Raw genomic sequence first — 17,771 nt, forward strand, 5'->3', positions numbered from 1 at the left:
TTTTCGCAAGTGTGTCACTACTACATTTTGTACTTTGATTATCTCACTCGTTACATATTCATTGTATAACTGTGCACTAACTATCCTTTCCTATCTATGATGTAAGATGTAAGGACGTATTACGGAATAAGTTTTCCTAACACATCGAATAATAAAAAGTGTGGCCACCTTTTTAAAAAGCTTCATTTTCTTCAACTTTCTAGTGAGTCAAAAAACTAACGTTCAATAAATCAGAAATTATTCCACAGTTACAAATATAAATATGTTTTATATACTAGTAATCACTAATCATAATAAAAGCTATAGTGATAATAGGAGTTAAAATAACATAATATCACAGACTAATAATAATATACTATAATATTGTAATTTGTACCTGAATGTTAAGCGCCCTAATTTTACAAAATGTATCCATTTTTTCATATCACTTTTAGTGTTATGAATTTATTGTATGTGTACTTAGGTAAAGCAAATTGACTTTGATTTATCAATCGCGTGCCTGTCGGTCACTAGCCCCGAGTTATTGATTTTACCACAACAATTTAGACGCACATAGCCGAAATTCAACCTGAGTATACTTGATCTAATTTCCAATCAGCTTATAGAAGGTAAATTTGATACACCTATTTAACTGTATTCAATATGCTAGTCTTTATTAGCTAAAAAATACGATTCATCGTTGGTATAAACTCTCTTATATCAAAACTTTAATTTATCGCTCGTAAATTCTTTCTTTTTCGTTATAATGTTCTACTAGAATCGAGAATATTCTGTCATAAAATGATTAATGAAGTTACGTTTTTACTTCAGTATATCATTTTCATTAAACGTATAGGTTGGAGAAATGGCAGAAAACCACACGTCTAAATCTTTCCTCTCTATTTTATTTAAAATGGAATCCAAATTCAAATCTCTTTATGACAAGGAAACTAGAAATAAAGAATATTTTAGTGCAAGAAACTACTTTCAATTACTTATATAAAGTGAAATTCATTTTCATACAGTATAAATTTTCTTTCTGTTTTTACTTGACAACCAAGGTTTTCCATGAAATAAGATCTAAAGTCCTCTTTGCTTGCTTTTTTATCATAATGTGCATGACTTTATTCAAATTTCAAATCTCGGTATAGCTTAAGAAAGCGTCAAGCTTATGAAAATTATCATAATTTAATATATTAACATTTCCTCGTCATTTCAAACTATGAATGACCTTTGGCCATCATTGTAAGGGTTGTTATCACAGAACGTTGTTATACATCTGCAACTTATGCTTATGTTTCATTTCGTTCAGACGATATTAAAATTGCAATGTCAAGCTTATAGGTGCATGATGGTATAAATTTAATTAAATAGAAAAATTGTGTACAAACATTTGGGTAATCCTTAACGAGGATAACAACAAGCAATTTTGCTGACAATGCGTAAGGCGTAACAATAGCTGACCGATTGCCAAAATCACGCAAACAGAATCCATTGCTCATGAACAACAACCACTAAACTCTCTCGTTTACGAATCGTCACTAAGATTGAAAAAAATTACGAGAAAATTTCGATAATACTGTAAAAATAGAAGTATATGAATATTCTATATTAAGGTATGTTTTATCTGTGACTAGCGTCGTTTGTGGTACATATAAAGCCTATAACACCCAAAGCTGAGGCACCCAAAAACCACGGTACCATACGGTAAAATAATAAAAACAAATAAACTTTTAAAGACATTTTCAGGCAGCCATGTTTATCTAGAACACTTCAGAGAAACCTTATTGGGATCAAATTATACTAAACCATGTTAAACTAAATAGTCAAGAGGTTTCTGGTGATATAGACCAACCCAGTCAATATCAATATAATCCCTATTGTAGTCTCTGTACTAAGTCCGTTTGCCCGAACTTTCAACAATTGTGGTACAACCTTCATATCTGCGTATTGAATATTTAATACTTAAGGCTAAATATACCTCTAAGTAACGATAACCCGACCGTTGTTAAAAAGAAAATGTTGTTTTCTTCTATATAACGTAAAACATATATCCAATCTATCTGTAAGACATCCACAGATTATTAAATATTTAGAAAGTGGACTTGATAATATTTAAAAGGAATTGAATTAACAGACATTATCAAGTTATAAAAAATACGTAAAATTTATCTCTCTTTCAGACGTAGTCGGTTAAAAACATATCATTGAATACTATCAGGCTATATTCGCAATTACGGACACCGCCCAGCCCATATGTAGCGGGTGTGGTTTTGGCTCCCAAATTGTCATATTATTTGCTTTCAAGTGTTTTAACAATGATGATGAATAAAATAAAAATTATTTATACTTTATTAAATAAAAACTAAATTGTTTAAAAATAATATAATATGTATAGTGTATACTCTACCTACATGGAATGTCAACTAAATAAATGATAATACTTTTAATTTCCAATGTATTAAAGTCATGTTATCTATTAGACTTAATATAGATGATAATCTACAAACTAAACATAGCAATAATTGAGTTCAGATACAAATTACAAAGTTTATATCTACAGGTAATTATCTAAAATTGCATATTTAAAGAAACGTTCTGTAGAAATAAATGTTCATAACAGTAAGTGGAGCTTTCGTCTCTATATTTGTTTTTTCTGAAATCATGCTGAATCTAGTTCAAAGACATATAAAATTAAGGAAGCAACGACATTTGCAATGCGCCATGCAGTTTTCCACGATACTTTCCTCCACATTAATTTTTGCACGTTCAGCCAGTCTCGAACCATATATTTTTTACAACTAAGTCCCCATTTCATACGGAATTAAAGAATATTATATCTAGCTTCTATCTTCGCTTTTATTACCTTGCAAGTTTGTATGACATTCCGTTTGCATCATGGCTCCTCCGTTTTCAATGGAACGTCACGACACAAAGAAAATTGAGAATTCTTTTCAGCATCTCGATGAAAACAGTTCTGCTTTTACAAACGTGAAGTAGGCATTGATATTTCGAGGTCTATTCGATAGCTGTTGAGAACGGAGTCTTAATAAATTCAAGAGGGTCGAATAAATGCGAGATTAAGATGAATCTTCTTTAAATCAGGTCTAAAACAAGACTGACGAGGGTAATGCTGAGTAATCTCTTTTATTTTCATTCTCATCTTTTATTTAGTTAAAATGAAAGTGCCCAATAAACTAGAAGTGTAAAAGGAATTTTTAAATAGAATTTGGTAGAAACCATTTTTTAAATAAATATGAGGTGAACTTATTATCGTCATTTCTATTGTGAAGCAAAAACTTACATCATCGGATCCCTTTCTAACAAAAATAAGTTTGAACAAAAGTAAAGGGTAGCGAGCCCATATTAAATAACGTTTTATATAAAATGATTTATTTAAATATTCCGGAACTTTACTACACATACACACCTACCTCATTATCTAAAATACATCGATTTAAAAAGTATTTCATTTTTATTTCTCTTGAACTATTGGTTATAGGAAAGTATCTAAGTATCATCAATTATTATACGTATTAATGCCAGTATGTAAATGTACAATACTGTTAATAATACTTTTACCTTTACATCTTCAAAGCGAGAATAAAAGCTGCACATTGCATATGTACTATGAATAATTATCAGACTCAGGTGGTACTATATCCGCGCTCGTTCTTCATAGAATTTAATTAAAAATAATAAGTGTAGTGAAGTGTATGTTACAAGTGCCTCAATGTGGGTCGTGTGCTTGACCCGAACATTCAACGCTTATAATAATGTTAGTACTCATGTTTTATGATGCCCTATGGAAACGGTAAATGTTTTATATGACGGGATTCAACAGAATTGGCGAGAGATGATGAATATGTGCTGAAGATACGATTGGAACATGCGATGTAAATTTTCATAAAATAATTAAAACATAGACCGTTCGATTGGATAAGTAAGTTTGGGACTTAGTCATTCAATTTCTCTTTTACAGAAAATTCAGATTTGTTTATATTCATATAATCACTTATACATGAATGAATATAATATAATTTACCTATTTATTTGAACAAAGAAATCATTCCTTAGTAGATTGATAAACCAAAATAGAAAACTTTTTATTCAGAAACACATATTTGTATAGGCATTGTATATGGTATAGGTAACCTACATTCTAATTTCTTTATAAGAAAACAAAAGGTATAAAAACACAACATGTTATAAAGACAAGTTAATCACAGAAAATGCTACAATTAAAATATCACGAGCATTTTATCACATTTGTTGTTCAAATTAGTTATTCACAAAAATTCGGCTCACTGTTTAATTTCGCGCCATTTCTTTTGTTTCTATTAAATGCGTTAACAACCCAGAGTGTTAACAAAAAGTTCGTATTAATTCTGCTGAATCTTAATATTCCAATTTCCTGCTATTATAAGCATTGCAACGCTTTGATGAACAGATTTTCAAAGCAATCAGCCTTTGTGTTGAAGCATCTTTGTTTGCTCATCGTTTTGCGTCGAATTGATGTTGCGGGAACAAATATTCTTGTGGAACGTCTTGATTTTCCGTGTTATTATGTAAATAGTTTGTATTGGGAGTACAAAATAGGTATACATACATAATATATATTTTGTACGAAAAGTGAATAGACAGGAAAAAATCCTGTTCTTTGTAGGTATGTTAGTAAATAAATATGAATAGTACATCTGAAATGGCATTATTTCTATTCATTTCAAAAAAAAATTAAATATACACATCCACTATTCAAAAGCTAATTTCCAGTTATTTTAAAGGTTTTTTTGTATACAAATTCAATATCCAATCTCATGTCAACGAATATCTATTTTACTCGGCCTAAAACACGTATTTAACGCTGAAACATCAAAGTTTAATATTATGTCCAAGCATGATGAACATTTAACGACATCATGTTAACACCCTTTTAACAAGGACCTCACTTTACTAGCGTATGCAAGCTTGGTGTCCTTAGCAAACATCTTCACAAATTATGTTAGACCCCATCTTGTGTGAGAATATTCTAATCGGCCGTTATTCACTTTAATAAATCCTTAATGCCATTACATAATAGACTGTTATAGCAGAATATATGTAAAGAGTATATCGTAAATTATAGGATATTATAAACCTTATTTAGATTATAATATATCATTACTAGCTGTCCCGGCAAACATTATTCTGCCTTACTCTTATCCCTTAGATATGTGAAAAATAGATTTTGACCGATTCTCAGAATATCTACCTAATATGCACGGTGTAGTTCATCGGTGTAGTTTGGTAACTAACATTGTGACACGAGAATTTTATAAGAAGAAGCAGATGACGTTCTAGATCGAAATTTACGTAAAAGCGTTTACTATTTATAAATATGATTTGTTGATAATTATTTGGGCTTGTTCGCAAATAATAAATCTAGGAATGAAATTGAACAATGTAAGGGAAATTTAATACAAAAGTCGTATAAAATATAAGTACAGGTAAAATATTATTTTAATTATCATCCCATTAAAGTTGTATAACATGTACACAAAGTTATAGAAATCGTCATAGTTGAAGTATTACGAAGAACTAGTGCAGTCTCCTCAAAGATGTTAATGCCCCTTTGTTCCACAAGTTCAAAGAAGTTGGGATGGTCTTGAGGCAGTTTATAATCGATAGCAGATAGATGGTTAAAACGTGCTTTTCTAATTCTTATGTAATATAATAGATAACAAAAGAAAGTTAGGGAAAAGATAAGACTTAGGTATATTTGACTAACAGTTACATAGCAAGCAATTGTCTTATTTGAAACATTAATAAATGAAATAATTTATAGCGATTTGGTCATTACTACGCATAGAAAATGCAGATAAAATGCATTTATAAAGTATAAGGAGATTTTTATATTATAATTATAAACTAAAAACACAGGCGAAAAACACACATAAAATTGTTTATCCAATTTAAATGCTAACGCTCTACATTTAATACTAGTTATAAGTTATAAGCAATGAATTAAAGATGAGAACATATTTTAAAAACTGCAGTGCGGTGCTGCAGATTCAAAACAGTGACCCGTTAATAAAATTTTATATGATAGACGAAAAATTGCAGTAACTTTTTATTAATTTTATTAAGCTTGTTACCCAGGTTGCCTGGAATAGTTCACCTCTAAGTAATAAGGTTATTAATTTTATTAAGCTTCAAACCTTTTGCCCTGGTTGCCTGGAAGAGATCACCTCTAAGTGATAAGGCCGCTTAATAAACGTAGCGTATTTTTCTCTGTATATATGTAATAAGTTTCCCATGTATAGTTTTATTAAAGAGTAATAAATAAATAAATAACAAAGCATTCAAATAATTTTAACAATCAAATACGTACGGAAATTAAAACAACTATTTGTTCTATTTAGGTCGGTTCACTGAATGTTTTATTTTCTATTCGTTAAAACTTAAAAGGCTTTCAAATTAATTTGATTCGCATGTGTTTTGTAACGTTGGTTGGTATTTGATCACGAATTACTGATCAAGGAATTTTGATTGGAATTGAACAAACAAAGACGAAATTCTCGTATTCATCTGTAGGTAGATGATTTAAATTTTCAGTGTAAATAAATATATAGTTAGTTATTGAACATACTACGGTAAAGTAAGAGTATTTATTAAGTGGGGTTTGGAGCAGATTAAGAAACTATTTTTATTCGTTATAGACAAAAAATTGCATGCACAAAATTTTGTATGAATTGGAGTTATTGTTAATATTATTTCCCATCATATAAACGTAAAATATTAAACCGTTTAAAAATTTAAACAACAAAGTAATTAAAGTTTCTGTATTATAGCGGTTGAGCATTCTTCCTAGTAATTGGGTCATGTTCGTACACCTAAGGTTTCAAGAGATTTTTAACATGCAATTATTCCATTTCATACAAGATGCAAGCTTTTCTGTCCTACAATAAAATCGTATCCATTGCCATCAGATTTTTATCAATCTCCATTATCATTCCCTCTTATCAGATTATTACTATGTATTCATTTGCTGATAATATTACAAAACATACACGTACATATGCATTTTCTATGTAACATTAATATTGTGAAATATTTCTCCAATCCAATCAAATCCTTCGCTAGAAAGCACCGCATTACTCAGAAATACAGTTAAAATAAATCAGAAATGCGAATAAAATCTACTGCATCTTCCACATAATCCTACAAAATGAATACCTTTCAACTGAGTTAAAAGGTTCCCATATTAGGAGTGGCTCTGCCATTTCATTTGAATTTTAATTGAATTTTCCCATGAAATTATTGAAGTGAAACTTCTTTATCGGGGGTGGACAAAAATTTTGTGAGACATTTTTTGCGTTACGCCGCGCGCGTTACATTTTTTGCGTTACGCCGCGCGCGTTACATTTTTGCGTTACGCCGTACTCGTGACTATATACATGTTATATTAAAGTGATCAGCAAAATCAAAGGGTTTGTTTTAATTCTAATTCCAGTGAATTTCTAAAAAAAGTAAATAAGTAATTATATCTATTTTTCTAATACTTAGGTGTAATAATGGTATTTATTTTTCTAAGTTATTTATGATTAACCTCACTTTTTGATTGTATTTTTCAATACACTAACACGTGGGTGGAATTATGGTATCAATTTTTTCTAATACTTGAATGTTGATTGTTGTATTTATTTTTCTAAAATTGTATTTAAAGTTAACCTCAGTTTTTGATTGAATTTTTTAAAACACCAACACGTGGGCGTGATCATGTTATTTATTTTTCAAGTTATTTAAGCTTAACCTCTGTCTTAATATGTATATATTATGTACTATGTGCGTCATTAATTTCTGACTGTTTCGAGATTTGGTGCAAAATAAAACAGTGTGTAAATAAAATTAAACAATTGAGTAAAAGTATAATTTCATAGATAACACGTTGAGAAGTTCCCTGTATAAATATATAATATACATATCTTGTATAAATACATACATAATATGCCTATAGATCTTTACTCAATTGTTTTATTTTATTGATTTTTTACAAATTTTATTTACACACTATTTTATTTTGCACCAAATTTCGAAACAGTCAGAAATTAATGACGCACATATTATATATACGTTTTAATATAGAATATTTTTTATTTTACAACCTTTACAACTTGATCATTAGGAATTTATTACCTCTATTGTTCGAACAAAAATAAGTTACCGACTTTAAGAACGTGCCGACAATGTAAGTACACTATTGTTTCTTAGAAAACATTTTAGGAGTATACGATAATAAATCTATGACTCACGTAAACACGTGTTTGCTTGATTGGTGTCAGGTGTTCAATTATAATTTTATGAATTCAAAATTTATAAGAATAAACCTCAAACTCTCTGTCCAATCAAAATCCGCCTAAGTCGAAATCCTTTATAAGCTGAAAACGGCAGTGGCCGGCGTAAATATTCAAATAGGTAGCGAGGAGCGAAGCGACGAGCATCTTAGGTTAACTTTTGAACTACCGCACGAGCCGAGCGAGCGAAGCGAGCGAGTTGCAGCAGCGGCCGGTGTAAATATTTAAATAGGTAGCGAGGAGCGAAGCGACGAGCATCTTAGGTTAACTTTTGAACTACCGCACGAGCCGAGCGAGCGAAGCGAGCGAGTTGCAGCAGCGGCCGGTGTAAATATTTAAATAGGTAGCGAGGAGCGAAGCGACGAGCATCTTAGGTTAACTTTTGAACTACCGCACGAGCCAAGCGAGCGAAGCGAGCGAGTCGCGGCAGTGGCCGGCGTAAATATTCAAATAGGTAGCGAGGAGCGAAGCGACGAGCATCTTAGGTTAACTTTTGAACTACCGCACGAGCCGAGCGAGCGAAGCGAGCGAGTTGCAGCAGCAGCCGGTGTAAATATGTAAATAGGTAGCGAGGAGCGAAGCGACGAGCATCTTAGGTTAACTTTTGAACTGCCGCACGAGCCGAGCGAGCGAAGCGAGCGAGTTGCAGCAGCGGCCGGTGTAAATATTTAAGTAGGTAGCGACGAGCGTGTGACTAACGTATTTCTTTAATATTGTATATAGTAAATTATTTTTTGAAAAATAAGGACATAAAGAAGTTTCACTTCTTACGTGTGTACTAGTACACGCACACATTTTTTTTCTCTGTGCCTGCAATGTTGCTCGTTTCCGAGTAAGCAATTTTGTAATATACTTTTTACGTATTAAATTGTACGTAATTGAGGATGGAAATGACCGTATTTGGTGTAACGTTGAACAAAACATCTGATATAGGAACGGAGACATAAAAATTTATGTACATTTTTGTAAGAAAATTTCTAATAATCATAGTTTCAATAAAAAATAGAGTTTGAGTCACAGATAGACTTCCAGACTAAAATCAACACTCTAAAATACTTGAAATTATCGTAAATTAACCGATTCTCACTCAACGTAAGAAATGTCCTGTTTTTTTTTCTTATCTAACATGTCTCATTCACAATTTCCTTTGAAATCCGCACTTATACTTCTTTTGCGTAAAAAAATCAACACAACATTCGTACCATATTTACACTGCCCGTTTCTTAATTAAAGTTCGCTTCAAAAAGAGAACTTACCATCCAAGACAAGTTATTAAGCACACACTTAGAGAAGCGGCAAGTCTCACATGAAAATGAGCTCTTGAAATTTATCTCACGCTCAAAAGGGTTTGAACCCTGATGTTTTACGGTAACGAGGGCATGCTAACTGATCGTAAAAGTTTGCAAATGACCATCATTTTCCAACTTCTAAACTAACCCTTGATAGAACAGAGGATTAACGTCGTGTCAAACTATTTTTTCCGGGATTGATGTTATTATCATAACTTTGTATGGGCAGTTATTTTGATGTAATTTATTTTATTTTCTGTAGACCTATGTTAACATGAAATAATAAGATGCATTATGGATGCATTCATTAAAAGGCTTTCTATATAATAAACTAGCTTTCCGCCGGTGGCTCCGCCCGCGGTTTCAAAGAAAAACTCGCATAGTTCCCGTTCCCGTGGAATTTCCGGGATAAAACCTATCCTATATTACTCGTGGATAATGTAGCTTTCGAATGGTGAAAGAATTTTTAAAATCGGTCCAATAGTTTATGAGCCTATTCATTACAATCAAACAAACAAACAAACAAACAAAGTTTTCCTCTTTATCATATTAGTGTAGATGACATGTACGAAGGAGATATTACTGTTGAACATAAGACGGAATGTTATAAACAAGGCATTTCTTTCATTAAACTGAAACATCATTGTTTTTTGTTATTGAATTTTTTATATTGATAACAAGTTCATTAAATAAAATGAGTTTGTGTTTGTTACAGAAAACTTACAAATAGGTTTACGTTTACGTAACACTTTCGTAAAACTTAATTCACAAACTGCAGTCTTAGTATAATAACCGCAAAGCTGTTTTCTGCTGGAAGACTATATGAGCTTTTCAGTTACTAGGGAAATGCATGTTTCACACCAGTAGATGCCAAGATTCCACTGGGATAAGACGTGTGTCGCAATTGTGTGGAAAATACGTAATTTGCCAAAAATGTCCGCGTTTTAGTCTAGTGATTTTTCGGGATATTTTTCCTATAATAAAGTTTTGGACGGAAATTTTAAAGTTTGGAGACAGCGAGTGAGTATACTTTGGTCTTTATTTTTGAGGAATTTTAAATAAGTATCGTTAAAGTGATCCACATCATCGTACTTTTTGATAATAGTTGAAGTAAAAGTAGAGCCGAGATATCAAATTTTTACAGTAATTTAAAATAATTCACTCCATATTAATAGTCAGTAGATATAAGATAAACTAGATAATAATATAATAGATGACTTCGCATTACGTTAATAAGAAATGTCTTGCTCGTCTACTTTCTTGATTAAAGTTTTTAATCTATTTAATCCCAGAAAAAAATATATACTTAATACTTCTCAAGGTATAATATTGCAAGTAACACTAATATTATAAAGTTCAAAGCGCAGAAATGTACTCACATTTAATATCTTGAAAGTAATTACTTTGTCTTGAAGTTGGGAACGAAACACACATTTATGTCAACGCGAAACTTTATTAAGGGGGCGCATAAAGCAAAATAACCAATCATCTATTAGATGATACGTGTAATATGCAAGACCAAATCTAAAAAATAAAATATATATCAAACTAGATGATATGTTCAACGATTCTGTTTAATCAAAAACATAAAATATTAAAATTTACTCGATAAAAAAAAATCACCAAGTTAGCTCTAATTTTCACACTTTTACGTTTTCTACTTGACATGGTAATACTTATTATGATTTTTTTTTCATAAACAATTATATTAAAACATTTGCAAGATATTTGTCAGAGCATTTTGTGTAATTACTTTTAGTTTTGGTTTTATCTGCGATAAACCACTTTTATCGTGACAAAATCAAACGTTTATCTCGAGAAAAAAATAGCGCCAAATGCGGCTACCGCAGACCGCACAGTGCGCATAGAAATGAATATTACGTACATAATTGTGCTTGCGGTCAGCCGGACGGCTACCCGCATAGTGCGTCTACGCTCTTAGACCCTGAGAAAGAACATAGGCTAACTTTTATTGCGAAAAAACACCACGCGGGCGAAGCCGCGGGCGGAAGCTAGTAGGCTATATATCATCACGCTAAGACCAACAGGAGCGGAGCAATGCGGGTGAAAACGTTGGACACAGCTAGTATATTATAAAATTCTCGTGTCGCAATGTTAGTTACTATATTCCTCAAAACGGCCGGACCCACTCTCATGAAATTTTCTGTCCATATCGTAACATCTATTTCTCATACTGACCCGCGCCTAAGTGATAAGAGTAACGCAGAACAACGTTTGCCGGGACAGTTAGTTATTTATATAAAGGCCACATATTTCTAAGGTCTACAATAAGTTTATGAACAAAAGAGCTTAATTAACTTCATATTTGCTTCATGGATATTGGATTTCTTGGGCGGAATATTCTATTTTGCTATCCTAGCATAAGTTATATCAATATAGTATCATACGAATAGCCAAAATGTGTCAACAGTTTCGCCTTTTTTATGTAATTTTATGAAAATGTAAAATCAGATAAATAGTACATTCTATTACTTCCATTAATTGTTTCAATATATTGTAATAATGATATTCTATTCGCATCCTTTTATGTCAATTAAAAATATAAAGGTAGGAAAGGACATTAAAATGGTAATTAAATATTTCTGTAACTTCTTTCATGTTAAAAACACAAATTCAAAGGCACAATGTAAAATTTTATTCAATTTAAAAAACATTCCTTTGATTATTTTGTGAATACATCATAATATATAACTTCCTTCTCCTCCTAACTGTAAAACCAATCCCTTATAGTTATATATCTTGAAATAAAATTATCCGCTTACGGCTATAATGTAAAATGTAAATAAAAGCAATTCTGTCCACATGGATCCTTTTAACACCAGCTGTGTCCTCTCCTTTTACGGTTTCATAAAATATTCAGGAATATGTTGCATTTGTTATATGAATAGAACTATCCATTTGCAAATGGAATCAACATAAGAAGGAAAAGATGTGTTTAGCTCTATTTTAATATTTTATTATCTTTACTAATATTCAAAAGATTTGTTTGCTTTGAACGCGCTAATCTCAGGAATCATGGCTCCAATTATTCTATTGTTAGATAGTCAATTTATCGAGGAAGGCTATAGGGTATATAATTAATATCATCACGCTAAGACCAATAGGAGCGAAGACATGCGTGTAAAACCGCGGGGCACAGCTAGTTACTATGATATCAGCTGAAATTCAACGTTATTCTAAGGATTGTTATAAGCGTTCCAAACCATGGATTTATTCAATTTATATTTAACAAATCTACATTGTAATATGTACCTAAATAACAATATTTCCTGTGTTATCATTAAATAAGGGAACTTTAATATAATATAGACAGGAGTTATAGTAAGTCACACTGAGTAACTTTCACATGTGAACCTATTTCCATAAACTTACCCCTTGTGAGACGGATAAATGACAGCTAAGGCTTAGTGGGATTCCAATTTACACCTGTATGCGAAAATCTCGGATCATACTATATACTGCATATGCTGAAGAATATATGGCGACAGGAATACAAGGTTCACATTTTGTTACACTATTTGTTAACTTAGACAATATAAATAGCTTCTGAAGTTATGCAGCAGAGGTTCAATAAATTGCTTATTTCTTTCCCGTCTCATTTCTAGCATATGCTATAAATATTTATATTATAGTAATAATTCACAATAAATGAAATAAAGAAAATGAAAGGCTTTAGCATCGTGCGCGCTTTTAATCATATAATATAGAACATAATTGTCTTTTCTATTATTAAAAATTTTCTAATTATATTTTTTTTAATTATATAATTTCTATTTATAGTTAATAACACGCGTATATACAATGCCTACATTATATAAATATATTGTTAAATGTATTTATATCTTATCTAAATACAATCATTCAGTTAACTTATTTATCAAGGTATATTAACCAGAAAAAGCTTCTAATTTCCGCTAATTACCGGCCACTGAAAGCGTCGCTTCAGCAAAATTTGCAAGAAAATTATATATGAGAAATTCTATGACATTATTAAACCCGTCTTCGTCCTATGTTATCTAATTGCCTATAATCAATTTATAGAGTGCACATTTCCGCCTGAAATAACCTAGGAAGTAACGTTATATAATACTGGCTTTCCACCCGTGACTTCGCCCGCTTTGTCAAAACCTATACAACTTATTCCTACATTCAGTACTTACGAGTGGCAGAAAGTATGAATTAATTATTTTATATTAGATAAATAATTGATAAACCACATAGATATAAAAATAGCATTATTATTGCACCGTCCAATTAAAACTTTACTTTTAACTTTACAATTTTTCATCAAAATCAAATTCAAATAAAAATATTTTGAAATTCGCAGAGTAAAACTAGTTCTCAATTAGCCCAGTTGCAGTCACCAATAAAATAAGAAATTGGCTGCAAAAACCGATCTGCAAATTTTACGTGCAATACTTTATTAGGACGTACCTCTAAAATGTGTAAATTATAGTGAAGAATACGTTTCCCATTATTATTATAACATTTACAGTTTACACGGTATATATTATTATTTATTTATATATTCTTCATTGTATGAGTGAAAATAAAAGTTGCTTAAAAATACGCCATTTCTTCCAGGAAACATACTTACCGTGTAATTAATAGCACACAGATAATATAATACTATACTAAGGGCCGATTTTTCAATGCTTGGATAAAACTTATCCATCCAATAAAGTATTACACGATAATATTAAAATGTCACGTACACTGTCAAATACGGACAATTAGAATACGTTTTTAAAATGGTAGTTTTATACATTATTCGACGAATAAGTTTTATCCAAGCATTGAAAAATCGGCCCTAAATATAAATTGATTAATATCATATCCCGCTATATCGTAACTAAATTAACATAGTAATAATGCTACGATATCTATCCTAATTTATGTACATCAAATCAATTGTCACTTTGGCACAGCTTTCTTGTTTCAAACCGGGAGAAGTCAGGGTGAGCGCTTAGTTCATAACAGTTATTGTTCAGTGTGAAATATACAAAAACTATTTTTATTTTTTGTTGTGTATTACAATGTGTTGTAAACTTTTGCTATCATTATACAGTCATGCATAATACAAAATAATATTATGTTCATACACTGTATCTCATTAAAAAACTCATAATGTAAAAAAGGTTCAACTCATTCGCTTGTGCTACATCATAATTAAAATTAAATTATAAAACGTAATTGCAAAAAGAAAATTGAACACAATATTTTCACGAGAAGTTCGAACAAACAAAAAGCTTGAGCGCAATTTTTTAAATAAACCGTGCAAATAAAATTATTCTTACTTAAGTTTTTAAGCACTTGGCTTTGTTACTGCACCGAGATAATAACAGCTAATTAAAACAATCCTTTGTAATAATTTGTTAATGTAGAAGTCACGTAGATGTTCTTGAAAAACTTGGTGTTTAATTCTTTCAGATTTCCGTCGAAAAGTTTCTTCAATCTTACTGTATTTTTAAGTATTTAAACAAATTATTTACTTCCCTGTATATTTAAATTTGACAAAATTATTAAGTAGGTAATATTTTAAACGTATTATATAAGGTAGTTTTAAGTATGTGAAAGCATGAAAACCAGTAATTTTGTATTCATGGTGAAGCACACAAAAATCAACGTGATAAACGTATACGAGAGAAAACAATAAAAAATTATTGTCTCCGAAAAATTTACGCAAGAGGTACCGTCACCACAATTTGTATGTAAATGAATTTTATTATGCTTGCCAAATAATTTTCACATTCATACCTTAGTGGTTTTAATTTGCAATTCAGCTTTTTCAATGTTTACAAGTAAAAGGCTTTTTATAGCCAATAACTCACATCTAATTAAAATTTTAAAAGTCCTACAGTTACATATGGAATTTTTAACCGACTTCAAAAAAAAAGAGGAGGTTATCAATTCGGCCGGTATGTTTTTTTTTTTATGTATGTACACCGATTACTCCGTGGTTTCTGGACCGATTTACGTGATTCTTTTTTTTGTTCGATGCGGGATGGTGTCGAATTGGTCCCATAAAAATTTTATTCGGATAGGCCCAGTAGTTTTTATTTTATGAGCATTTTTGTCTGTATTTGTAAATGTTGCAAGTGCAAGTTTGAAGTCGGTTGTTTTTAACGCAGTTATTGACTTGTTCATTTTAAAAGTTGGAAAGAAAAAAAATATGCCGCACTAGAAGTTGAATCTGCCCGTTGAATTTTAGCCAGTATATTAACTACTTGGCCTCTCTAGGGAAATCACTTCTCCACAGAAGATTGGCATAAACCGTAAGTATAGTCCGTAGCTGCATACAGTATTCGTATGATCCGTCTAAATCTACGTATAGTGTATACTGTAATTTACCAAACATTTCAGAGTATACTTATAACCTGGGATTATTTGTGACAATTGCTGCTTTTTTTTATTTAGATATGTATTTTCACCCAAGGAACAAAATTGTGTCATTTAATAAAATATGTAGTGAAATAAAAGAAATGAAATAACAATTGGTTTTTATTCATATCTACTTAGATAAGAGAACAGAGTATATTAGTTTACGTTTACTATTGATCATAATCATCAATTAATTACCTGCAAGTTTTCATTAGAGCTTTTACCAACGCAAGAGATACGTAGTACTAAATCTAAATCGAAATCAACAAAACAATACCAAATATAATAATAACGGATAATCAAAGCATTGTGTGGATTATTTGGTAGATTCGGATTCAAACGTTACCAAGCAGTAGGCCTTTGTTTCCGTATGTATTGTGTTCGGATTAGAAGCATATTGTTATTTCTGGAAATAGATGTGTCTATAGTTGTACTAATGACTGTGTTTTTGGTAATTAGTGATCTTTATACCATTACGATATATAAAGAAAAGAAACACGTTACTAATTAGGAGCTCGGTAATGTTTTGCCCCTTGGCAGTAAGGCAAAATTCTTATTAATATGAAAGCATATAAGAAAATTCTAGACTATTATATTAGTAGGTATTAGATATTATATCGTACACGTTTATTCATGTTTCATATGATACATTTATTAGATATTTAATATTAACGAAAGTCGAAAATATCGCCCTCGACGGGTGAATCTTTAAAATAGCTTCAGTACCTACATATTCAGTTCAGTATCTACTAACTGAAAATCTTTGTAGGTTTCTTTAATTTTCATTTCATTGTTCCAATTATTTTATAATTTATTTCATAATAACATAAATCTTTAACGTAGCAGCTTATTGAACTAAAAATCTTTCCATCGTTTTCAACAACATCGATTTAATAACATTTTGAAGCCTTATAAGAGGACTGACAGGAAATTACGTCATCTGACTATCCGGTCTCAAATCCGGATGCGATGCGAATGAAAAATGTTCCCGTACCATGGATAACGGGTTGCTATAAATAATGATATGTTTTGGCTTCATAATAACTGAATATGTGAGCCTATATTATTAACATTTTGATGCCTTTTTGTAGTAGGTATTGTCCTTTATTTTGGACTAGATTTCCGCCCGCGGCTTCGCCCGCGTTTGCAAAGGAAAACCCGCATAGTTCCCGTTCCCGTGGGATTTCCGGGATAAAAACTATCCTATGTGTTAATCCAAGTTACCCTCTATATGTGTGCTAAATTTCATTGTAATCGGTTCAGTAGTTTTTACGTAAAAGAGTAACAAACATCCATACAAACTTTCGCCTATAAAATATATAATATTAGATATTAGATTCCATTTTACATATTTTCCATTTTACAAGCATGAATGGACAAACCATTCATGCTTGTAAAATGAAGTGTAATAAATAACTAAATGAAAAGTATCATTATTGTTGGTTCACCAATAAAAGCAAAAGCCTTCAAACTTTTTTTTCGAAATTTTGCAATAAACTTTGGGTATTTGTTCTGTAATCGTAGGAAACAATTAATTTATTAAAATAAGCACTAAATAGTACTTGTAAAGGTGTCTTGTTATATTATTAATTCCTATTCTGGCCTCTGGGTTTCAACCTTAGATTTAAAAAAACACGCGTCGTATAATTAGATGACATCGTCTAATGTTAAGGATTCATTCTAAAAACATGTTATTTATTTTGTTATTAAACACGTTTAAAAAAAAGTTTCTGCTAAATATATCGACAGGAATATACCTACTGTATAC

The 17,771-nt window shown here is 31.0% G+C and overlaps 1 protein-coding gene across 3 annotated transcripts in view; it reads left to right on the forward strand.

The window, feature by feature from the left end:
- The window catches only part of LOC149479386 (uncharacterized), an 82,200-nt gene that overhangs the window by 22,031 nt on the left and 42,398 nt on the right, over positions 1–17,771 (forward strand). Inside the window, exon 1 of one of the 3 annotated variants that reach the window (XM_089707804.1) lies at positions 10,479–10,621. The exons of the other annotated variants lie outside the window; for them this stretch is intronic. The gene's annotated coding sequence lies outside the window, so the exon portion shown is untranslated. Of the gene's footprint in view, positions 1–10,478; positions 10,622–17,771 lie in introns of those variants that run through there. 3 annotated transcript variants of the gene reach the window in all.

The sequence above is a fragment of the Colias philodice genome, chromosome 20, assembly GCF_061535455.1.
Source record: "Colias philodice isolate Cphi_HAF_F1 chromosome 20, ilColPhil1 Martin Lab GWU primary, whole genome shotgun sequence".
Lineage (NCBI taxonomy): Eukaryota > Metazoa > Arthropoda > Insecta > Lepidoptera > Pieridae > Colias > Colias philodice.